Here is a 25,016-nt window from a genome sequence, read left to right on the forward strand (position 1 = left end):
GGAAGAGACAGAGACCACAGAGGGAAGACATGTAAAAAGACACAGGCCGAGGCATGTGAAGGTGGAGGGTCAGGAGACGTATCTGCAAGTCAAAGATCACTGACAAAGGCCAGCCACGGTCAGAATCTGGAGAGGCCTGTCACCCTTTGGCATGGCAAAAGAAGGTTCAGACAGATGCCATTTGAGACAGATGCACCACCTTATTGACACTTGATCTTGGACTTCCAGCCAAGAAGAACTGTGAGAAAATAAATCTCTGTTGTTCTAACCCCCTGTCTGTGCCTCAGTCTGTGCATTTTGTCATAGGAGCCCCCGGAAACGAATCCCAGGCCCTGGCCTCCTCCTCAGCTTGCTGTTTTCTTGTATACCTGCAAAGTTTCGCCACACAGACAGCCCTCTGCCCTCTGTGTGCTGTTGCTGTGTGTCTTTGTTCGCCCACCTCCTGCCCGTTCAGCTCAGACACCAGTCCTCTGGAAAGCCTTGGCTGATGTCCCCAGGCAGGGTTAATGCTCTGGCCCAGACAGGCCCTTGCACATCCAATGCCAATGTCTTGAGGCTGCTTCCTCCTCTCACTTGACTGGGCTGCTGAAGGGAGGCCTCCTGCCTGCATCCAGCATCTGTGAGGATTCAGGTGCTGGGTGAAGGAGAAGGTGTATGCAGAAACCCAGGGTGGAATAAGGGCAGTGGCAGTTCCAGAATTTTAATCTGGGAGGGCTCCAGCTAGCAGCTAGGTTGTGGAGGGGTATCTCAAAGCATGTGTGCTTAGCAGGTAAACAATGTAAGGAAATGACAATCGTTCACCCTAAAGAAGGCGGATCAGGCCACACTGTTTGGTGTGTGGTGTGGGCAGCGCCTGCAGAAGCAGGCACTAACGTCCCTCTCCGTGCCACAGGAAGAATCCGGACCATATTCTATAGGTCACACAGCTGCTTGGTGGCTAGGCAGAGTTGCAGCTCAGCTGGATTTAACTCTAGAGCCACCAAGTTTTGTCGTCCTGGGCTGCACATAGGGGCAGGTGTGACCCACCTTATGCACAAATGCCAACCGAACTGACGTTGAGATTGGAGTCTCGCCTGGTCCATGGAGGAGGGAGGACAGCTGTTGTGCCTTGCCCAGCATTTGCCTGGATCAGGAAGACAGAACTACAACTCCCAGCAAGCCATAGGCCCCGCCCTTCCCCGCCCCTCGAGCTCCGCCCCTCCGCGGTCGGATGGTATAAAAAAGCCGAATGGCCCAAGCGCCCGCAGAAGGCATAGGCGGTGCGATCGCGCGCGGTGCCGGCGGCTCTCGGAGGCAGGACGCTGCTGCTGCAGCTGGCATCTGTGGCTCGGCCTTCTCCCCGGCATTCTCCCGCCTGGCGGGTGCCCACCCGCGGCTTCCCGGGCCCCACGGACTTGGAAACCTGAGGCCGAGAGAGGATCTGCCTTTAGCGAGTTCCTGGACTGGCAGAGGGGTTTTCCCGGCGCAATCTGTGGGTTCACGAGGGCGATGCGCAGGGATGAAAAGAGAAAAGGTGCGTCCAGGACCGGTGCTCTCCCAGCGCAAGGAGGCGGAGTGCGTTCATGGGGTCCTCCCGGCGCCGGGCTTATGCCTGCGGCGCTCCCACCCCTGGGGACCGCGAGGCAGCCGCTTGGGGACCCCAGCCGAGATTCCCCGCCATCTCCGCGGTGGAGAGGCTGGGGGTTGGCGGCGCTTAGGCATTGAATGGACAGTGGGGAAAGGGATGGGGGCTCCCTAACGTGGATTACTTGGCGCATATCAGCTGGGCTCAGAAGACCCAGGACTCCTCTTCATTAGTGGATTGATTCCTTCTACCTAACAATCGGTCGCTAAGCTGGAGGTAAGTTTCCTTTCAGTTTGGGGAAGGGGATTTGATTTGCTCCCCTCGTCCCCCACCCCTCCGCCCCACGGTGTCTCTTCTTGGAGATCATTTTTGTCAACCCTCTGTCTCGAGGCGGAGCGTATTTTCTCCGGTTGCAGTGATCAGCGACCACCCCAGCCTGGCATTCTTGGTTATTATTCTTCAGGCTCCAGCGCTGCCAAGCCTTTGGCTGCCTTTTGGGACAGAGCGTTAGCTGGAGGAAGCGCCCTGCGTCCTTACGCACCGGCTTGGTCCTGGCACTTACCTTGTTGCTTGGTCCCCCTCCGGTCCGTTAGTTTGGGAGCGCTGCGCACCTAATAGCTTCTGACATCTGCTCACTGGCGACCCAGCGTGCTTCTGGTGCGCAGCTCTTGGAGAAGGCTCTGAGGTCAATAACTGGGGCTCGGAGGGGGCCGGAGTGTCTGTTGATTGGCCCTACTGAAAGTACTGGCCACCCTCAATGGAAGCCAGGTGGCTGCGTTTGGCCAGAGTGTAAACAGGTTTCCTGAATGGGTGGGAGATGGCAGGAATTTGGTCCATTGCGTTCACCTGCCACCCTCCTACCTCCTCTTTCCTCCGGGCAATTTGTAATGGAAGAGGTTTCTTGGCCAGTATGGGAGGGGGGCTAAGTCTTGAGTCCTGAACTGAAAGTAAACCATTTGTGCATCTACAGTTTCCTTCTCTCCTTGTTCTTTTGTGTCTGCCCTGTTTGGGGCAGCCATCTAGGACCTGTCACTTCAGTGTACAAATCAGGGTCCTTTTTTCCTTCTCCCTTCTTGGCACTTGTCCTGAACTTCAGGTCTCTGCCTCTGAAGATGGTTTCCTGGGGATGCTTTCCCAGCTGTGGGATTCCCTCCTCCACCCACAAACCCATCTGCAGCCTATAGGTTCTCTCATGGAACCTGTTGGTGATGATGTTTCCCACCAAGTCCCTCCTGCATAGAAAACTACAGGTGGTCAGCATCTTCCTTGGTTAGTGCTCAGGGTTTCAGCACCTCTAAAGAGCACCTGCTTGGCAGGGAGAGAGCCAGGCAGCAGAGGAAGGAAAAAAAAATCAAACGGTGATAGTACTGATATGTCCCTCTCCCCCAGAAGTTGGGGTCCTCAGCTGCCTTCAGCCCCACCTGGCTCCCTGGAGCTGCCCAGGTTGGTGTAGCATGATCCCAGGCCATTCCCCCACCTCCCCCTGCCCAGTTCTCAAGCTGATCCTGGGGCAGGAACTGTTGAAACTGCTCAGCTGAACAGTGACCCACAGTGCCACCTCTGCATCCCACCCATTCTCTTTTTCTCCTTTACAGAAAGCTGCAAAAAAGGTGGAAAATGCAGGAAGAAATCCAGCTCCCACAATTTAAAAAAAAAAAAAAAAAGAGCATGTTTCCTCATTGTTAAAATCTTGTAATTAGCACAGCTCTGTTTCCTGCTCGATTTCCCCCTTGATTTCATTTGAATGTTTCCCCTGCAGTGATTCTGCGATACTGTATTTCACTGCAGGTGTTGAACTATAATGTGCTTGATAATCCCCCCCACTGTTGGTCACTAAGGTATTTCCAAACTTTCACCCCCAGAGGTAAGGCATTGTTGATTCTCCTTCTACATAAGGATTTGTCCATATTTTGCTTGTTGCCCTGTGGAAAATCCCCCAAAATTGCTATTTTTTTTTTTTAATTTTAATTCAAAATCAGGTCTACAGTTGAAGGTGTGCCTCTGTTGGTGAGCATTTCTTGCAGTTAGAGGCAAAGGCCACCACTTCTCTACCCGATAGGCCTGCATCTTGGGGAGGAAACACAGGTACAGGATAAATGACTGCCCACTGAATGCAGGGTTTTGTTCGGTTCTTTTTCCTCTGTGTCAAAGAGTTGATCAGCTTTGGTATGAGAATGTCGTAGACTTTGCCTTCAGGACTGTGGTATGAATAGGTTTAGCAATACTGTATGTAGACTTAGTGTTAAGTAAGCAGCTAGAGGAAAACACTGTCTTTTCTCAAACAATAACTTGGTTTTGATATAAATCTCGATTTACAGGAAAGTTGCCAAAATTGTACCCAGTTCCCCCATATCCTCTTCCAGCTTTCCCACTTGTTAACGTTTGACACACCCCTGTGCAAGGCAGGACCAGCTGCAGACGTGAACATTAACACAACACTCACTCATAGGTCTTACTGACATTCCTCTAGTGGTCCCACTAATGTCCTTTTCTGGTGCAGGGTCTAATCCCTGGTCCTACAATGACATTTTGTAAAAGCAGAAGCAGAGAGGGTCACAGTAGATGGCCTCTGTTCTGGAGAAGGTTTAAAATTGAGATGGTCCCTTTACTTTCCTTCCCAGGATACCTAGCCCCCTCCTGAATGATAGCAGCTGAGTCGGATCATAGCCCTGGGCCCTGGAGGAGCTCAGACGGAACATGGGAAACCATCTGCGTCTCCCCTTCTCTCTCTCCAAACCTCCACTGGGAACGTGGTTGAGTAAAAATTGGGTTATTACCCAATCTGTCCCAACATGTCTCTGGGGGCCAGGTAGATGGATGTCATCTGGTGTGCGTGAGAGCAGGCTGCTAAGTCACTGACTCTGCGGTTGACAAGTACACCATGCAATCAGTGCCTGCGCTGGTGACTCATGCCGCAGGTGTGTCAGGGAGCTCATGGTGCAAACCCAGCCATGTTGCATTTCCTGGTCATCCGGGCAGAGCTAAGGAACATGGGTTCTTGCTCTCGGCTTGGGATGGATGGAGGGTGTTGCTGGGTAATCTTGGGTGAAGACTGACTCTCCTTTTCTTTCGGGGCTTTCTTTGTCTGGAGGGGTGGGGGATTTGGGGTGAGGAGAGCTATCCTGAAGGCGCTTGGGGACGCAGCTAACGTGGATAGAGGCTGGCCCAAGGTCTTTGCACAAGGGAGTGCTCTTGAGAAGTTTAGGAAACCCAAAGAAGACTCATTCTTGACAGTGACCGTCTAAACGGGCCCTTGAAGTCTAGCCAACCACAGAGCTCACTCTCTTCCTCCAGGAAGCCGCCTTGGCTGACTCCCACCTGGTCTGATGCATCCTACAACAGAGACCATGTGGCCCGTAAACCTGCAGAGAAGCTGTCTTTTCCAATGTGGAGAGGTCACCTGCAGAGTGTGTGGGTGATGTTTGCTGGGGGTCTAGAAGTTTTAAGGTGCCTTAAGTCTCCACAGAACACCCTTCTGTTGGCCAGGTAGTTTCTGTTCCTGCCAGGGTCTGTTTGTCTGCACTTGGCCTCTCGTCCCCTCTGTGAGCACGGCCAGCCTTCCCACAGCTTGTGTGTAGAAAACAACGATTCCACCTTGCTGTCCTCATGCACCGTGGTGCAGGTGTCCTTGGTAACCGGCTACTCCTAGAGAAAGGGGAGAGGGTGCTGCTCTCCACACCTGGTTTGTCCCTCTCCTCCACGACTCCTGGAGGCCCTGCTCTCCCAGAGGCCGCAGCTCTTCGCAGGTCCATGTGGGCCCCTTCAGGATGTTCACTTTGGGATAACTCACTGTGCTCCCACGGTCTGTTCTCAGGGGGCGGTTGGAGAATGAACTGCTTGGAGAACCTGCCAATAACACTCAGCAGCCCCCCTCACCTTTAGAGCTTCCGTTTTGATTTGTCTGAGGCTGGGGAGACTGCTTGGGGTTCCCCAGTTTCTATGTTCCGCAGCCCGTTCAGACAGAGATGGACACTTTAAGAAATAGGGAGTCGACTGATTTTTGGCCAGCTCAAGTCTAAGTTGAGGCCTCTCCCACCCCGCCCCAGCTCCCCTGGAACTTACCCAACCACAAAGCTCTCTTCCTGTCTTCCAGGAAACCTTGGCTGACCCCCACCTGGCCTGGACCGCCATTTGCACTTAGGGGTTGGTTAGTCCAGGTTTTTACCTAGACATCGTGTGCCCTTTGTCCTTGGCTGAGCCAGACGTGGCCGCTTTGGGGTGAATGATAAAGGAACTGCGGATCTGGGCCAAGGATCCAGTCAGATCTGCAGCAGTCCTTCCCCTTGGGAGTGCGAAGTCCCTGGAGCTTGGGAACTTCCCCTTCCCCGCTGCTGCTTCCTGGTACATTAGCTTGCTGGTGTTTGCGTGCAGATTAATTCTACTTCTATTTCTGGCCACCATTGTCCTAAGCGATGTCACTGTCATACTGGAGCAGGCCGGGCCCAAGTGAGCACCCCCTCTCCCCAGGATAGATGTCTGCTGCTCACTTTGCAAGAGGACGGGATTGATCCCACAAGAAGGTCTTCCTTCAGCCACACCTTCAGCTAAGGACACCCTGTCCCAAATCACTGGGGCTCCCTTGCTTCCCTGAATAGGTTTGCCCTAAAAAAATAAAATGCTACACAAAACCGACTTTGGCTGATTACGTGATGCCCAGGAGGAGGCCTGGAGGAATCATGAGGCAGCAAGAATGCTGAGGTGGCAGGTTCCCGTCCAGGAATGCTTTCTGAAACGTGAATCATCACCTCCTCCCGTATTTGGTGTGTTGGTACAGGTTTTTGCACAGAAGTCCTGAAACCAGGCGTCTTTGTGTGTCGTGAAACGGAGCTGGCTGTGCCTGGGCCGACCATGTGGGACTGCAGTCCTGCGGTTCTGAAGCCCTGGGAACCCATGGGCCGAGAGCACACGCAGCCCAACAGTTGGGAAGGTGCTGATTCGTTACGGTTTCAGTTTAATGATTATCAGATTCATTTCTGTTGCCTAAAATATGTGACCCTGACATCATTTCACTTAATTGAAAAGAAATTTTTGTTGGTGCACTATGATCGCACATAGCAATGGGGTGCATCGTGCCACGTTCGCACATGCACATAAGTTGATCAATCCTATTCCCAGGACATTCTGCCCGCCCCCACTTCCGCCATCTGCTGGCTCCACTATCCCCGAATTCCCTTCTATTATTATTATTATTTCAATTAGCACATTGTAATTGCACTCATTTCATTTTTGCCGTTTACTTTCCTGTGCGTGAAAGCATAGGACTGAGAGGCCCCAGTAGGGCAGGCCAGGAAGGACCATGGCTGTCTGACCAGCAGATCTACCTGGAAATTGCTTAGGGATCTCAGGGCATGCTTTTTTTCTCCAGCTAAGTGCCTGTAGGCTGCTGCTTCTCCTTAATTTTGCAAATGTTGAGTGCCTGCTGGATGCTTCTTAGTTACTGGTACAACCCCTGTGCTTCTTACACACATGGTCTCGAGTGGTTTTTGTGCCAATCAAAGGGTGACTTGAGGAGGTGGCAGTCTTTGCTGGAGGGATTCTGCTGTGCTTTATGTGTGGAAATGAAGATGCCCGAGATGCTGGCCTCCGGGGACAACTCCTTTAGGAGTGAACCACTCAGGACCTTTACGTGACGATCATGCCTCTACAATCGTCTCCCTCACTTAACTCATTTTTAAAAATGTAAAGTTTTTTTATTGTGACATCATATACACAACATAAAATGGACCACCCTGATCATTTTTAAGTGTACAGTTCTGGCAGCTTGAAGTGCATTCGCTTAGTGTGCCACCGTCCACCTGGAAGACCTCCATCTTCCCAACGAAACCCTTTGGCAAGAGTTCACCCTCTCTCCTCCCTGGCCTCCGGCAGCCACCTTCTGCTTTCTGTCTCCAGGAATTGGACATCTTAGGGACCTCGTGCACATGGAACCGCACTGTGTTTGTCTCTGGGTGTCTGCCTTTGGTCGCCTAGCATGGTGACCTTCTCGGTTGACCCACGTTGTCATGGCTCAGGATTCCCTTCCTTTAAGGCTGAATGCATCACGATGAGTGCACAGACCTCGTGTGCCCAGGCCTTTCCTCCTGCCACCTTGTGACTGGGAGGTGCTTTTAATTCTGAGGAGTGGTCTTCACCCAGGAAACTAAGGAGCAGCTGAGTAAGTGGGCAGCCCCCAGCTCTGAAAGTGCGACTCTTCCTTCTAAATTAGAAGGTTGGGTGGTCAGCATGTTCCTGAGGTCCTGATTATTTAAACTGTCCCACTTGAAGTCACCCGGGGCCTGAGGAAGTACTCAAATATGTTCCCTGTCACAGGAGGACATTAGGGTGCAGGTGGGAGAAGGAGGCAGGGAGACTCAGCAGAACTCACCCACGGACCCTAACTCCTGACCTGGTGAACGCAGTGAGAAGTGGGTGCTGGGAGGTGTGGGTGTGGAGCCGGGCCGGGAGGATGGTGATAGGCCCCCGACTTGAGAGAACTCTGGGGTGAATCTTCTCTGCCAGTGTGTCCTGCAGGGTCAACGTTCCTCCATGAAGTTGCTGCAAGTGGAATGGAGATATGTGTATAATTTAAACATGTTTAATCGTACAGGTGTTTAAATAGAGAGCCCTTCTCTGCAGACAGGTGGCTTCAGAAGCGCATCCTGGAGCGTCGTGAGCTGGCCGTCGGGTTTGCCCAGCAGCTCCCTGGAGAGCTGGGTCCTGGCTGGGTTGGGGTGGTCACCTCCCTTCTAGGGCTTTCTGTCTTGGGCTGGGATTGAAAGTCCCAGGGCGCCATCCTCCAGGGGGGTTAAGATTTGTCGTCAGTGGCTTCCCTGACCTCGGGGTACTGTGTCTGCCTCGGTGTGGCTCTCACGGCCTCTGTCCCTTCCCACTCCTCGGAGCTGCTGTCAGTGTCCTCTTTCCATTTACCGTTAAAGTTAAGGAGCCGTCAGTGAAGCTGTTGTTCCTGCACTTGGTTGGACACTTCCCTTGTGGCTCTCTCCTCTGGAGGGGAGGGTCACCTCCCGGTCACCCTGCTCCTTCACCTGCAGCCCAGGGTTGGGCTAGGGAGGTCTCCTGAGTCTGTGGTCATTGGCAAGCCAGGAAGCTCCGGTGTTTAGGGCCTTAATTAAAAGGAGCCGAGACTGACCCATTTCTCACTCCAGCCGGACCCGTGGGCTAGTGGCCTTTCCTGGTGTCTTTCTTCCTCACCTTCAGTGCCTTCCTTCAGGCTGTCCCCACTGTTGTGAGGGGACGGGCATAGTCCCTTTTCTGAACCCTTCTTTCAGCCCCTGGCACCCTGGGCCTCTGTGGGACACCAGCCTGGGGAAGGTGGCAGCGTGACCGTGTTCACAGGTCTACCCGCCCACTGGGCCATGTCACTTGTCCCTGAAATCAACAGATGAGCTCCCCCAGCCAAAGCCCTTCGCCCGTTGGCAGGGTTCTAGCTGGAAGGAGAGGAGGGTCAGGCTCGGAGAAGACGCTTGAGTCTTTCCGTCTCTGAAGGCATTTTGTCCCACTGTCCCAGAGGCGGACCCCTCTGGAAACGTGAATGCAGCCTATGACACGTAATCATATACGAGGAGTAGAGTAGAGTGATATTGATAATGCAGTCACAGGCGTGAGCTCCAGATGATGATTGCCGACCTGTTTGAAGGCACCTGCGTCCATGTCATTGAGGTATTCACAGAATTGAAAGCTTGGGGTCAATTGCAAGGTGGGATGTCCGTGTGGCTGCCCTGGGATTCGAGGCTTAGAAGCATCAAGGAGCATCCCTGGGGCCACAGGGCTTTGAAGACGGGGCTGGGGTTCAGAGTGGGGCCCTATCCCACTGCAGTCACCATCACTGTACTGACCCAGTGCTGTGGGTCAGCTCCTCACCCTCAGAGTCTGATGAGCCTGGCCATTTTCAGTTGTAGGTCCCAGTCGCAGGATCCAGAGTTTTGTTGGTGCCCATGACTGCGAGGCATGGGGGGGCTGTGATTTGTGGGTATTTTTCTCCAGCTCTGTCCGTCCTGTCCTGTCTGTAGACAGCTTCATCCTTAGGAGGACTTCCTCAGGGGATCCGAAGGGGCAGCAGTATTTGCAGAACCTCCTGCCTCTTTGGTTCTTTTGTGCCTTCCTGAGAGCTGACCCTGGGACCACGCCCACTCCCGGACCCCCAGCTGTGGCGAGGGGATGGGGTGCATTGATTGGCTGTCCTGTGGCTTCACCCCTGACTCTGTGGGTGAAGGCAGCATCCCTCCCCCTGGATTCTGCAAAAGGAAATGAAGGCCCTTAGGAAGCGGGACAGATGCAGGGCGGTCCCACCCGTGTTCCTGGGACGAGTTGGAATACTGGATACTGCACCGACATGCATGCTGCTGGGCAGGGAACCAGTTGTGTCTGCCTGGTACCTAGGAGAGTGCCCGGGACACCTTCGCGTTCAGTAAAAGTTGGCAAACAAATGAACCGCAGCAGGCCCTTCCTCAGACTCTCGGAGCCTGCGTCTGTTTTGGCTTGGGGACATCTTCTTGCTCCATCATAGAGCTGGCAGTTCGGCTCTTAGGTTGCTAAATCCAGCCTTGCAGTTGATCACTCGTGACTGGTTCTGGTGACAGAATTATCACTGGAATAGCAACTCAGTGCTTGGAATGACACCTCTTACCTGGAATTTCTTCAAAGAAGGGAAAACACATTACCTAATTTGAGCTCCTGTGGACTAATGGGGCTGCCTCCAGTCTGCTTTGGAGAGACAGATTTTGTTCCTCTCCTGGTGTGAAAAGCCCGGTGACAGGAGCCGGGGGGTAATGGATCTGGGCAGACTTCTGGGCTTCTGCATCGACAGCCAGCGAGGTGGAGGCAGGGGACTGAGAACCAGGGAGGCCAGACCCGGGGCTGGTCCAGGAGTGCACACCTAGGCAAATTCATTCCGGATGGCTCCTTTGGGTTCAGACACTCGTGTGCCACCAGGAGGACGTGTCTGGGTGCTCCATGTGAGAGACGGCTTTGATCCCCAGGCTGCGGAGTTCAAGGTGGGACCCACTGTTGCTTGTTTGTCCTCTGGCTACACAGGTAGGCTTTGTTTGAGGAGCAGTGACTCATGCTCATGGGTTGTGTGAGCTCTTGGAGGAAACCCTGCTGCTCTGGCAGGTGAGACCAGGTGTCCTTGTTTGCCATGGTTTTTTGGGAAAAAAAAATCTCACTGTCATTGTGGTAGACTATTCTGTCTAAGCTTGAGTAGGAATAGCCTTTTTAGGGGGTGAAGTGGAGGCGAGGGAGGGGCTGTTTGTCCCAGTGGGAGTGCCAGCCACTGTGCTCGGTATTGCCCCATTTACCAGACGGGGACGCTGAGGATCCGGGTGCTGATGATACTTGTGCAAAGTCCCCCTGATGTTCCGTGCGGAACCAGAGCTTGATCTGCTTCCAAGTTGGGCACGTGACTGCATCCACCTGGTTGCTAGCTGTGAGCTTGCATCCTGGTCTCCTTTGGAAAGTGCCATTAGTCACAAATAAGTGGATGTCATCCTGTTTCTGTGGCTATGATGCATCTTTGCCATTTTCTCCCAGGAACCCCCTGGAAGCTTTAAAACAGTGTTTCTTTCTTCTGCCTTCTCGGGGCAGAAGTGAGACCTGCCACCTTTTAGGAGTGAATGAAGATAAGACAGCGTCTCAGTGTTAAAGTAATGAATTCCAAAACCAGTGGAGAGGTTCATTAACTAGACTCTCCTCTATGAGAAATGCTCATTAATGGCTCCCCAGGTTTAAGACTCCCTCAGTTTACCTCTTTTGTTTGCCATTCTTCTTGTTCCTCTCTATGGATGTGAAGTCTGGTTTGGAGAGTCAATCATTGCATATACTTCTTGATGGGCAGATGGTGGAGTCGGGATCCAGTCTGTCTTCAAAGCCTGTACATTTCTTACACTATTTGCTCCGGACGTGTGTGTGCCCAGTCTGCATGACAGCATTGTTGATGCCTGTGAAGGCCACTGAAGTGGGGGCTTGCTTTGCCTCATATTTAGATCCCCCACGATTGCTGGCCTTTAATGTGATGATCCCGGGGTGGGGCCGTCTCCTAGCATCCTGAATAATCAATAAAAAGGCTGGTGAGATTGGATGCAGGTGTTGCAGTGGGCTGGGATGGCAGACACCGTCCTAAGATGTTCTATAGCAGTGTTGTGCTCAGGGACCTCTGGGCGGACCAACGTCTTTCTGTCGACCAGGCTGTGCGCGGTACTCCCTGTCCTGAGCTGAGCCTTCAAAAGAGCTCCATTGCTGGGCTTGCTCTTCTGATGCTATGCCTGCAGATGGGGAGAGGTGCCTCGGGCTGAAACAAGATCACCTTCAGGTGGGCTGAGGGTGTGGAAGCCTTGCCCACCTGAGCTGACTCAGGTCAGCTGCCATGTGCCCTGCCCTTCACATGCAGCACCTGTAAGTGGAAATGATTGGGGGGGATGGAGAGTGGAGCCCCTGGTGGCCTCGAGGTTGGGGCATTGGAGTTTGGAGGATGCCTCATGCACTGGATGGAGTAGAGTGAATCTAGTATCCTTGCTTCCCCATACTTCCCCTGCCCCCTCTAGCTCAGTCCTTTGCAAGCCTAAAACCCTGGCTCAGTGGCTCTGTCTGCTTGGGCTGTAGCTCTGCACAGATGTTGTTGGGTTTAACTGGGGCAAGAGAAGAGTTTCCATTCCCTAACCAGGAGGTCCACTTCCTGTTTTTGGCTTTTTTTCTTTGAAGTATAGAGTTTGGACTGTGGCTTCCTTGGCTTACGTGCGACAACTTACGTAAAGGTGGTGTGCACACTTTGGTGTGCAAGGAAATATGATGGATGAGCCCAGGAATTTCCACTGGCTTGAGCGGAGGTGTGGGGAAAGGAGGCAGGCAGCAGCCTCTGGCTCTTCCTTCCTGGGGTCTGGAGTGAGCTTGGCTCAGCCCCTTTCCCCAGGATCTCGACAGGTTCTCCTTTCCTCCTGGGCCGCACCTTCCATCTCCTTCCCTTCGCCTCCCAGGGCATAGTCAGTGAGCCTCAGCTTTGGAGGTGACATTGAACCCGTCATTCTTGTCCAGTGGATGTGGCGGGTGATACGTGTGTAAACTCACCCAGGGGCTAACTCTTTTGGCAGAGCTTTCTAATTGTGCCTACTGACATGGGCCCTGCATGCCCCTTCTCTGATTTCAGCCCCTGCTCTGATGCCGACCCCAGGAAAGCCGTGATGTATACCGGGTGACTCTGCAGGTGGGGCGAGGCCCACGATGCACTCCTGTGGGGTGTGTGGCTGTGGTCCCACTGGAGCCGGCTCAGCAGGCTGTGACTCGGATGCAGACACAGCTTGCTCTCTGCAGGTGCTGCAGGCCTGCTGTCTGGATGGTCCTGAGAACCGTGTGCCTCCAGCCCCCGAGTCTGGATTTCTATCCACAGGTCCCTGGTTGTCACTTGCCTTTGGCTTTGGGCACATGGCACCTCACGTCAAGCCTCAGCTTCCTTTCTGTGCTTTGGAACCCGCTGATGCCTGGTTCTTTTTAGCACAGGAGGTGTCTCCTTATTTCCCTCAAGTCCTGCGGATGGCAGCGGAGGAGGAAGGCAGGGTCTTTCTCAGTGGATAGTCGCCCAGCTCTGTCAGCAGCACCCCTCAGTCCCCTGGAGAAGTACTCAGTCAAACAAATGGTCCTGCCGGGCCATCATTCATGACAGTGTTTTTTTTGGTCACGGACTGAACCCAGAGGCACTTAACCACTGAGCCACATCCCCAGGCCTTAGTGAGACAGGGTCTCTTACTAAGTTACTTAGGACTTTGCTAAATTGCTGAGGCTGGCTTTGAACTCGTGATCTTCCTGCCCCTGGGATTACAGGTGTGCGCCACTGCACCTGGCTTGGCTGTCTCTATATGGTGAGTAGTTGGAAGCCTGAGTGACCCTTTTCTCCTGTGGTTTGGAGAACGGTATTTATTTGTGGGCTTGGGGGCGCCTGCTTACCCTTTCCAGGGCTTACATTGGGGCTCAAACTGCCTTCAGAGAGTTGATCTCCAGAACCTTCCTCCTGGTCGGAAGGGAGTCCTGTTTTGTGTGCTGGGAGGAGCGCATCTTGGATTTGGGATGCCAACCTGGCGCTGCAGACTGATGCCCGCCAGGAGCCCCGACCCAGCTTTCCCTGTGCTTGCCCTGCAGCGGCTCCCAGGCACAGAGATGCCTTGTCACAGCCCGGATTGTTCTGGGCCACTCCCCCCACTTCCCACCCTGAACGCCCTCCCCTCCCCTTAGGAAAAAAAAAAAACCCTCCCTTCCCTCTTTCAGCATCCGTGTCTTTAAGAATCGCCTCCATTGTCGCCCGGGACAGAGAGCGCTCTGTGAGTGTGCGGGAGGCCTGTCCTGGGGACACCCCCCCTCCCCATTAAAAGACCATCCGGAACAAGCTCCCCATTCTCCTCTGGAGAGGGTCCCTCTGTCCCAGGCCAAGGGACTCTTAAGGGAACGTTTATCCCGGGACACTCGGTTTACAAAGACTGTTGCAGTGTCAGATAAACTCGCTCAGCCCCACGGTGGGGGGGGGGAGAAGGACAAAACCCCCTTTATTTTCACCCCCGCAGTGAGACCAATAAAGACTTTGTGCGAGAGACCAGGGGTCTGGGCAAGCAGAAGAAGGGGGTCTGTGTTGGCATGGCTGCCGGACAGCGCCACAGCTTATTATCTTATCATTTGGGTTTTATGGGGAATCTGGGCGTGGGGCTGAGAGAGCAGCTCTTCCATCGGGAGATGAGCCCACTTTTCCACCTCCCTCCTCTGTTGCAAGTTGGTCTTGGCTAGCCAGGGAGAATCCCCAGGGTGCCCCCCACCCATTACTTATTTGGATAGAGAAAGATTCACCGATTCCGAGGACCAGGCTCTGGCTGTGTGTGTGTGTGTGGAAGAATCATGGTCTCAGGGACTCTGGGCCATTTAGAAGCATGTGGTAAATGCATGCATGCACATCCAGGGTGCAGAGCAACGTGGAGCCCCTGTGTGTATGTGGCTCCACCTGAGAATACTCTCGATCATGAGTGACAGAGGGTTTTACTCGGTCATACAAACAGAACATTCTGTGACTGGCCCTTTGTGAAAGAAGGGCATCAGACTACTGCTTGTTGATCATCTAAGTGCCAAAGGTGTATCAGCATCTCCTTAATCTGAGGACATCTCTGCAAGGCTCGGAGAGGGAACTTGCCTTCCCAGCGATGTTTGAGGTTCTGTCCCTGCTGGGTCTGAGTCCCAGGCCGCCTCACCTGGCACTGGCTGGGAGTCAGCCACTGAGGTTCAGGTGAGTGAAGGTGTGTGTTCTCCGTGGCCCCTGATCCCTCCTGCTGGGTGTCTCTGGAGGGCTCAGCACATACCTCTGGTGACAGAGGCTGAGCCTGTGCCCACTCAGTGTGGGCTGGGAGGGAGGCACCGGCCTGCTACAGCAGCTGGATTTGGGGACCTTGCTGGAATGCTGGTCCAGGAGGACCCTCCCACTGACATCCTAGAGAGAGGAACCCTAGCCCTGCCCCAGCCCCAATCTGTGACCCTTTCCTTCACTGTTACTCTCAGAAGGTGTGCTGGGCCCTGCCATTGATGTATGTGTGCTGGGCAGGACGCTGGGGTGGCGGGGGCTCCTGAGTTCCATTCTGTGCCTCCTGCAGGGGGAGGTGGGGTGCAGGTGCTTGAGAAGGGCGTCTCCAGATGGGCCTCCTGGCACAGTCCAGAGTTTCTGTTCACACAGGACAGTTGTGGGGGTGGTTGGGCTTAAGCTCCATCAGCAGGAGAATCCTGGACCATCCTCTGCCTCGCTGAGCCTACGCTGTCCCACTGCAGGACCTGAGATCGTTCCCAAGCCTGCCTGAGGGTCATCCTGAAATGCGGGAAGTGATGGAGACAAACCATTGGATGGTAAAGGCTTCTGGGCTCTGCAGACGCACAGCCTGCAGGAGGTGGAACCTGATCTCAGAAAGCACCTTGTGCCGCTGTGCAGGTGTCTGGGTGCAGGTGAGGTGTGAGGGAGAGTGGTTTGGGGAATTCGGGACGTAGCTAAATGCAGTCTCTGGGAGAAATGAGCCTGGCTCCCTCCCACAGCGCTGTGGACAGGTGGGTCCAGTGGCGGGACACATCAAAGGGTTGGCTGGATGGAAGGTTTCATGCTCATCCTGGGAGGGGCGTGCTAGGGATGGGATGTTGGAAGAGGGGTGAATGCTAGACGTGGAGGAACAGCAGCAGCGCCATCTTGGACAGGAAGGCAGGTCCCTCCATCCTTGGTATTTTCCTGGACTAGACCTAGAACCTGAGGATGGTGGTGCTGAAGCCACCACCAACCATGGAATCTGGAACAGTTTCCATGGACTCTCACGCCAGATAGGACAGTGTCATCCAGAGGGGGGGCAAACAGCAGATGGGAATGGGGATGGACTGGGTTCTTGCCCCACCCCCAGCTCCCACTCAGTCACCGCGGCAGGTGGCTGTCTCCAGGTGTGCCTGGTCACTTCTCGTCTTTACCCCACTGAGAACCCTCACTTTGTGCAGTAGATATTTAGAGCCTGCAGGTTTCGGTTTCATCTACCTGTAGATTGGTTGGGTAAAGGAGGAGGCTGAGAGTCCCGTTAGACCAAAGTTTGAATGATATGGGTCTCAATCATTGCATGTCATTTCTTCCATAGGTGACCTTAACAGATGTCTCTGTCTCTCTGTCCCCCTGTTTTGTTTCTTAGGCAAAACACCAGCCATGCATTCCAAGGTTATGTCTAGCTCTAAAAGTAAAGCAGTGGATGCTTGGGACATGGGTGTGTGTGAGGTGCATGGCCTCGCTTGGCTCCTGGTTCTTCCCTCCTGGCTCCCTGCAGCTCAGGTCCCTCCTGGCTGTTTTGTGGGTCCCCTGACCTTCCACCCTGCCTGGGGGAGGGTGGGGTCTTGCAGGGGTGGCCATGAGGACATGTCTGCAGGCCCATTTGGCCCACACAGCCTTATAGAGGGCAGCAAGAGGCAGGCAGGGGCAGTTTGCAGTCCTGTCACAGAGCTCAGAGGTGGTGGACTTTGCTATTTCCTCTGCTCTACAGGTGGTCAGGGAGTGGACAGAGCTGATGGCCCTGGCACTTCTGTGGCTGCTGACTCCTCTTGCCTACTTTCTCACCTTCCAAACCTGGAGGCTCTGGGGACCATCTTGCAGACTCGGGAACCTCTGAGGCCGAGCAGACCAGGCGCCAGCCTGTGTTTGCGGAGGATGACATGCGCATCTCATTTTGGTTCGCGGCCCCTGCACCCTGGTGCATCCCACCCTCCAGTGGCCCAGGAGAGCGGGGCCTCTGCAGCTGCGGCCCCCTCCCCGGCACATGTGGGAGCTGCGCGGAGCTGGCAGTGGGGGCGGGGGCCACTCCCTGCCCGTCCACCTCTTTCATGGCTGAGGTCGGGGAGGAGACTGTTGAGGACAGACGTGTTTCGGAGCCTCCTTCCTTTTTATGTCCTCACTACCAGTTACCACCTGCACACGAGCTGGCGGCGGAGGCTGGCTGTTCTGAGTCAGGTGACAACTTGGCCTTTCTCTGGAAGACGTAGTGGCACCTGATGGCAAGGGCAGGGGCGGCTTCTGTAGAGAGCAGGCTGTGTTTCTCCCCCCTCAACAAGAGATTCCTGTTCTTTCCTGGGGGAGGGGCCCTTAGCACAAGGGAGACTTCAGACAGGCAAGGCCGGGAGGGCTAGCGGGTTGGTGGCAGGAGGTGGGGGAGCAATGTCATTTATTAGGTCTATGAAAACAATACGGGGTTTGTCTCCTGGGGGTGGCGGTGCCTGGGGAGGCAAGCCGAGATGGGCCCAAGCGAAAGAAAACAAGCCCAGGTCTGACGAAAACGTGGTGACCCCGAAGAGCAGGGAGAAAAGCACCTTTGTTTAGGGCGGTCCGGGGGGAGGCTGGGTGGTCAGGAGGTCGCTGGGGGAATGGCGGCCGCTGTGCAGGGAACCTGGGTGCCCAGAGGGGCTGCAGGAGACCAGACTCCCAGCTTGATGGGAGTGTCTGGGGTGGCTGATCCCTGGGCACTGCAGCCTGGACTGGGTTCGGGAGACCTCTTTCTTATTAGCTCTGTTCTTGAGGGAGGCTGGAGAGAAACTGTCACACCCCAGGGCTAGTGCAGGAGGATGGACAGAGGGTCCACCCTGACGTGGAAGGTCAGGCCTGCTGCTCACCATTCTTGCATGATCTGGGGCAGAGAAGCCCCTGGAGCCCAGGGACAGGCCCTGCAGACCTGGGGGGAAAGGATGTGCCCCCAGTACCAAGGGATAGTGCCAGTGACTGTAGTGGCTTCCCTGTCCCAGGGTCACATCAGCCTGCCTGACAGCCTTGGAGGGTCACTGTCCTTTGTCCTTGCTTTAAAGTGCCAGAGGCTGCTGGGCATGAAGATGAGGTGGCTCAGCTCAAGGTCACTCACCTGCCCGCGTGGCTCCATCAAACCCCATCCCCAAGTCGAAAGTGTGGTCCCCGCTGCCTGCCACCTGAGGGCAGGGGTCTGGCCAGAGGTTTTGGATCAACTAATGTGCATTTTCTGCGTTTGAGGGAGAGCAGGACAAGGCAGCAGGTCACCTGGGGGAGGAGCAGGGCTCACCCTTTGTGCCCCTAATACCCACCCGGGGAGCACCATCTGCTGGTCTCTGCCCCTCTCCTGGGGGTGGCCCAGCCCACTTGAGGTCCCCAGCTGGCCCAGTATGCACTCTGCACCGTTTCCCTCTGGCCCACTCTGGCCCACCTGGTCTTCCCTGGACTTTCCTGGAGGTCTGCTTTCCACCTGGGCTCCTGAGGACAACCACTTGGGCAAAGGCAGAGCCAGCAGGACCTGTTCCTCCCCTGGAGGAAATGACCTGCTACCCCAGCAACTGACCCGGGTCGGTTCTGGCTGCTTAGCAAGGCCTCTTTGTTGTTGGTATGGGTGGGGGGACCCTAAGCTGAGGAGGAAGCAAGGAGAGAGATGTTGCCCGGAATAGTTTTGGGGTTTGTTTAGGGACAAAGAAGATCCAGAAGGCGCTCTCCTGCCAGGTTGGTCTCTTCCCGGCCCCTCTGCAGCAAGCCTCGGTTCCTGAGCTGTTGCTTTGGCTCAGGTGTTCTAGCGCCCTCAACGCTCTCCTCTACCTGCCCACGCGGGAGGCATGTCACCTAATGATTCCTGAGCTCCCCCGCTGAGCCAGGCTCTGTGGCTTCTTCCCTGCTTACCCGATACTGTGAGGGGTCCCTGCTTTCATTCCAGCTTTCCTGGTAGGGCTGGATGTTGAGGATCTGCGGGCCTCACAGCCGGGAGAGCCTGGATTTTAGACCAGTACTCCGACTGGGAAGGCCAGGCCAGTCCTTCTGGGATGTCGCTGCCCCCTGGGGACCCCTGCCCCACACCACGGCTCCACCTTTGGGCTTCTCGGCACCAGTTTTCAGCCCGTGGTGGTGAGGGTTCTCGGCTACCTTGACTTGCTTTTTAAGTGTACTGAAAAGGTTGTAAGCTGGAAATTAGGGCTCTTTATGTTACTTTGTGCCCCAAAGCATGAGGCACAGTGCCAGCACCTGCCAAGGTCTCTGTATGCACCTGCTGAATGGACAGGACAGGACTAAAGGCCACTTTGCCTGCCTGTAACATGCCCTTGTCTGATGCTTCACATGAGCAGGTGGAAGATGGTGGAGATGCTGATTTTAACTCTGGGTCAATTTGAGGAGGGGGCTTTGGTGAAGCAGGCCAGGTTCCTGACATTCTACTATTTAAATCATATTTGTTTTTTTTAAAAAGCAACTTTGAATTTCAAAAACACCTGCATTTGTTGCATCTGTTCAGCATCTTTCTGCAGGTGAGAAAGTCAAGGTCAAGGCTGGGCGTTGGGGATATACCCGCCACCAACAGCTGGGGGGCTGCTTCTGTCTGATCATGAGCTCCATCCTTTATCCAGTTCCCCACCTATTTGCTGGAGTCCCCGGAGCCTGAGAGACAAGGGGTTTTCCTGATAAAGTTGGTAAAGGCAACAGGCTCCAGAGGATGCTTCATTCTTTTCCCACTGAGCTGCCTGATCACCAGCTTCCCCACCCCACCCCCACCCGGGCTTCTGAGCCAGCTTTACTGAGGTGTAATTTACTGACTGTGCACCCACCCATAGTTAAAGGCACAAGTCTGAGAATTGCAGTCAGCTGGTAGTTTTGCAGCCATAACCACAGAGTTCTGAGGCATTTCCACGGACCCCCGGGGCCTTCCCTCTTGATACTTTGCAGTGTCGCCTGCTACCAGCCCTGGATCTGCTTCTGCCTCTGCAGATGGGCCCTCTGGGGACACGGACTGTGAATGGAACGACACACAGGTATTTTCCTTTGCTCGGGATAATGTTTATGAGAAGGTGGTCCTCACCCACTTTTCCTGGAGCTTCGAGGGTGCAGGCTGGTGACTTCCAGGCGGTGGATGGGTTAACGGGAACCGAGGCTGAGATGGGCGGGTGGGGGTTGCACGTGGGGTCTGGTTGTGTCTTGTCTTCCCTGCTTCCTGCCCAGGCTCCCTGACCTGGCTTTCCACCTTCCCAGCCAGTTTTGAGGACCTGGCCGCCTCCTTCCGGGCCCTTGTGGCTTAATTAAGTCACAATGACAGACAGAGGAGGCCTGTTTCCTGGCAATTAAAGTAAGTGGAAGATTGGAACATGGTCCAGCCCTCCTCAGCCAGGAAGGGTTGAGTCTCCCATCTCACTGCTCCTGCCCCACCAAGGAGGGTCTGGGGGCCTAGTACCCCCTTCCCAGGTCTTGGAAGAGGGCTCCTTGCAGTTGACTTTTAAGGCTATTGCATGCAAATAAATAAATAAATAAATAAATAAAATAAAGTCCATTTATTGTTATTTGTAAGCATCTTCCTACCGCCCCAACCCCAAGCCTAGGAGACGGGGAGGGAGGGCCCATTTATTCACTTAGCAAGCTCCTGCTGAATGTCTGGCCTGGGGCAGAAAGTGAAATAGCCCAGACTTCCTGTGCTCACAGCCAGAGGTGGAGGAGGCGGTGGACAGGGGTCGGAGGAGCCCTGGCTCTCCCTTGGTGATGCTTGGAAAGTCAACCCTGAGGGTCAGGGTGTGGGGGAGGAAGAAGGAACCTGGGCAGGGAGGACTCGGGCTGGGGTAGAGGGCACACAGGGGTGCTGGGGTGGTGAGGAGTCACAGGGCCCCGACTGAGTCAGAAAAGGCAAGAGGTTGCTGATGGCGCGTCAGGATGCTGATTTTGGCTCCCGGTGGATTTGAGTGAGGGGCTTTGGTTAAGCAGGCTGGGCTTCTGTTGGGGAGGGTCAGTGATTTTCTCTGCTCTTGGAGATACCTTGTGGGGGTCACCTCTGCTTCTACTTAGGTTTGTTTTTCAGAACACTTTGCATTCCATCTCACTGGAATTCCAGCTCCCTGTCATGCTTTGACAAGTCTGGTCATCTCTTTTATCCCTAGTCCCCGTTGGGGTCTTGCAGAATGATCATCTGGGAATGGTGTTGGATTCCCGCCTTTTCCTTAATCTTTTGTGTTCATTTTCCACTTCTTACACCTTAGTTTATCGTTGATGCTGGTGCTGTAGAGCGAGTACCGTGGCTTGCTAAGGGACCTCCTGAGAGTATGAGATGTCAACTTCACTTAATCCTGTTATGTAACTGATGCTCTGAAACGGGGTTTCCCTCCATTGTCTTTTGGTCACCCTGGGTACCTTGGTAACCAGGTGGCAATTGCGCCAGGTGAGGGTGTGGGGAGTTTGGATTGCAGCAGGTGAGCAGCTGGTTGGGAGGGTTCCCAGCAACAGGCATGAACCAAGGAGACCAGTGGCTAGCCGGGCTTGGCCAGGATGCAGTGTCCTGGCACATGGGTCCTGGGGCTGTGCCCGTGTCGGTGTATCCTGGCCTCCGCTTCCTCCCTTCTCTGTTCTCAAGCTCCCTGTCCTGAGGCTCTCTGAAGACTCTTCCCTTCTGCTCTTGAAACTGTGTGACACTCAGCTGCCGCCCAAAGACTGTCTGTCCCCTTACGTGATTTCCACATTCAGAGTGGAGTGAGGAATTTGGGGAGGTGCTCAGAGGAGAAGCTTGAATCTCTAGGCTTGCTCGGTGTCCCTGGGGGACCCCCTTTCCATGTTGGCTCTCTGTCATTCTCCTGCTCTCTGCCCCTGCCTCTGCATCCTGGAAGGACCACCAGGCACAGGGATTCCTTCCAGCCACGGAAAAGTCATCTTCCTTTCTTCATCCAGTGCAGGCTCAGGACGTTGGAGTGTTATGCAAACAGCCCTCCAAAGAGAAAAGCGGCATTGTCCTCCCCTTGCCAATGGCCTGGCCTCAAGAGCCACCAATTTCCCTGGCTGAGAATTGCCAAGTGCATTTGCAGAGAGAGAGAGAGGAGTGTGTGTGTGTGTGTGTGTGTGTGTGTGTGTGTGTGTGTGTGCATGCACACGTGTGTACACACAGCACGTGGTGGGTGTGGCTGAGCTCTTATCCCCAAAGAGCCCTTCTGGATGATCACTGTGGTGAGAGGAGGGGAGGAGACAGGAAGGTCAGGGAGGAGCGAGTTGCAGGTGACCCGGCCAAGGCTGCTGGTGTTAATGCTCATGGAAACCCTGGGATCAAAGAGCATCCGATCTGCAAGGTTGAGAGTGGCCTAAAGATGAAGCATGCCCAGTGTCTCCCTGAAGGTCTTGCCCAGTGTCCCCCTGAAGGTCTTGCCCAGTGTCCTGCGTCTGTGATATAACCACAGGAGCTTCTGCCCATCCCCCCTCTGCACTTTGACACCTGAGTCATCTTCCCGTGCCACAACCCGCCTGGATGACTCCAATGGTGCTCGAGAACCAGCAAGCCGGGGACCACGGCTTTATTAACTAGCTTCACCTTTGGGCTGTTGAGTTTTTCACCACGAGCAATAAATTGCGTTTTATGTTGGTACCTTTTTAAAGTTTCAATAACAGGATCACCTGTTCTGACTCGAGTCTCCTGCTGAGGGTCATAACCCTTAGTTCCTGGAGACCCTGGTGAGGCGGGGGACAAAAACATGCCTCCCATGCCTGGTCCCTTGGCTGGGTGCCCTGTGGCACTGGTCAGTGGGGTGAGGTGTTGGCTTGCTGTCCTTCTTCTGGGCCTCACACTGTTCCTTGATTCATCCCCCTGAACTTCAAAGAAAAGCTCTCATTTTTTTTAAGTGATCGTTTGCTCTTCTGGCATTGGGAACAAGGTCCAAGCGGGTCAGCTCCCGACCTGCCCCTCTCCGCCGTCTCCTAGCTTTCATTCAAAGCCCTTCTTTGGTGCATGGTGAAGCCCTCTCCTCCTCCTCTGCCCACCTTTCTCTTGGGGATATTCCTGTTTCTTACTCCTTTTCCCAGTGAAGGGGAACCAAGCCCAGCAACAGGCATGAACCCGGGAGACCTGAGGCTCAGAGACAGAGGCCAGCACAGAGGCCACCTGCTGTGTGAGCCTGCGCATGAGGTCCAGAGAGGCAGATCACAGGTTGGGCGTGAGCTTTTCATTTCTGTGGCCAAAATGCCCGACAAGAGCAACTTAGAGAAGGAGAAGTTGATTTGGCTCGGGGTTCCAGAGGTTCAGTGCACGGTCAGCCGACTCCATAGCTCTGGGCCTGAGGGGAGGCCGCAGTCATGGTGGAGGCGAGTAGCAGAGGAAAGCGGCTCCGGTCTCAGGAAGCAGAGCGGGAGGAGAGGCAGGGGCAAGACAGAGTCCAAGGGCACGCCCCCAGGGACTGACTGCCTCCAGCCATGCCCACCTGCCTTCAGCAACCACGCAGTAGTTCATCCAGTTCATCCATCAAGTGGATTAATCCACAGACGTGTCTACAGCTCTCATGATCTAACCGTCTCACCTCTGAACATTCCCGCACCATCTAATGTTCCTACTACATGAGCATAACATTGTGACAGTAGGTTCACGGTGGTCAGGGACTGGAAGGGAGGAGGGGGTGACTGATGGGAAGATCCGGCCGGAGTTTCCGTCTGGGGAGATGGTTGTGTCCCAGAGCTAGATACTAGCGATGGCCGTACAGTGCTAGGGATGGACCTGCGCCACTGGGTTGAACACTAGAAAATGGTCCAAGTGGTGGGGTATGTGGCGTGCGTGGGGGACAGATGCTCAGGGCGCACAGGAGCTTCGAGACGAGGCTTGTCCACCAGCAGTCAGTCCCTGACTTGTGACGGTTGGACTTGGGGCTTTTCCATCTTACCCTGGTGCAAAATTGCTCTGCCGTCAGTGGATCTGGATTTAGGTCTTGCCCTGGGCGAGGGCCATGTGGTGCGATTCTGTCTTGAGATGCGGGCCAGTGGCACTGGGCCCTGGATCCCAGGGTGCCCCGGGTTGCCGAGGGCGGATGGTCAGTAGGTTAGCTGTGTAAAATGCATTTTCGATTCATGATATTTTCAACTTCCGATGGGTTTGTCAGGATGTAGCTGCACCGTAACTTGACGAGACCTCTGTTTGACGTCCTGAAGTTACCCAGCTGTCTGGCCCTCTAGTGCCCTGACCTTAAGATTGATTAAGAACCTTTTTGTTTTAGTTGTAGGTGGACACAGTATCTTTATTTCATTTTTTTTGTGGTGCTGAGGATGGAACCCAGTGCCTCACGTGTGCTAGGTGAGCACTCTACCACTGAGCCACAACCCCAGCCCCAAGAACACTTTTTTTTGTGGACAAAAGTGGTTTTTTTTGGCAGCAGCAGATTTCTGGTGCAATGTAGAAGCTGTTGTCCTGGTTTCTGGAGACGGTGGCCACATCCTCAGGGCTGAGGGGAAGGTGGCAAGGGGACTGTCTCCTGTGCTTTGTAAGAGTATCCCAGCTGCCCTGGTCCAGGGCCCCTGGCCCTTCCTCCAAGGCTGCCCCTGGGAAACTTGGCCTTCTTGGGCCCTTTCCTACTTAAAAAATATTGGAAGCTTAGTTTTCACAACTGTATTGGTACGAGCACGTGAGGTGAATGTGGCACATGAAAACATTTTCTTCAGCCTAAAAGTGTGTGTTCTTTTGTCCTTATTTTAAATGAAATTAAAACATGTGTGTGGCCCTTTGAAGTACCGTGGGTCCTGGCGCGTGTCTCCTGGCCACGTGGTAGTCAGCCCGGGTGGCAGCAGCCTCCTCTGGTGGGTCCCATGCCTGGGGCATCTCCAATCCTGTGGCCTTTGTCCTTCCTCTGAAGCAGCTGCAGTGTCAGGGTCTGCTGTGGCCCCCAGACTGAGCCCTTGCTCTGAGACGGGGCCCCTGAAGAGTGGCTGCAGCCCCTGCCAGGAGCTTAGCTCTGGGACCCTGTCCCCACTTCTCAGTGCCTGTGAAGACGTGGATGAGGGCTGTGGCAGGAATGACTTTGTCACACACAGCCCCAGGTGCGGGCCCTGCCAGGCCCTGCTTCAGGATTAGGTGGATCTTCTCTGGGGCAGAGAATGCGGTTCTCTCTATTCTACTTACATCACTTGGGACTTAAATGGGGTTCAGCAGACCCATTCTTCTGGTGGAAATGGGAAAGGTTGATGTATTATCCTTCTCTGCCCAGGAACCATTTCGGG

The 25,016-nt window shown here is 54.5% G+C and overlaps 1 long non-coding RNA gene across 7 annotated transcripts in view; it reads left to right on the top strand.

The window, feature by feature from the left end:
• Positions 1-1,238: 1,238 nt before the first annotated feature.
• The window catches only part of LOC110599197 (uncharacterized), a 150,190-nt gene continuing 126,412 nt past the window's right edge, over positions 1,239-25,016 (top strand). For 3 of the 7 annotated variants that reach the window (XR_013435961.1, XR_013435960.1, XR_013435957.1), the window contains exons 1-3: positions 1,239-1,840; positions 12,699-14,810; positions 15,344-19,831. This is a non-coding gene — a long non-coding RNA (uncharacterized LOC110599197). The remainder of the gene's footprint in view (positions 1,841-12,698; positions 14,811-15,343; positions 19,832-25,016) is intronic. The other 4 variants (XR_005726209.2, XR_013435958.1, XR_013435959.1 and 1 more) reach the window with 4 other exon arrangements.

The sequence above is a fragment of the Ictidomys tridecemlineatus genome, chromosome 3, assembly GCF_052094955.1.
Source record: "Ictidomys tridecemlineatus isolate mIctTri1 chromosome 3, mIctTri1.hap1, whole genome shotgun sequence".
NCBI lineage: Eukaryota > Metazoa > Chordata > Mammalia > Rodentia > Sciuridae > Ictidomys > Ictidomys tridecemlineatus.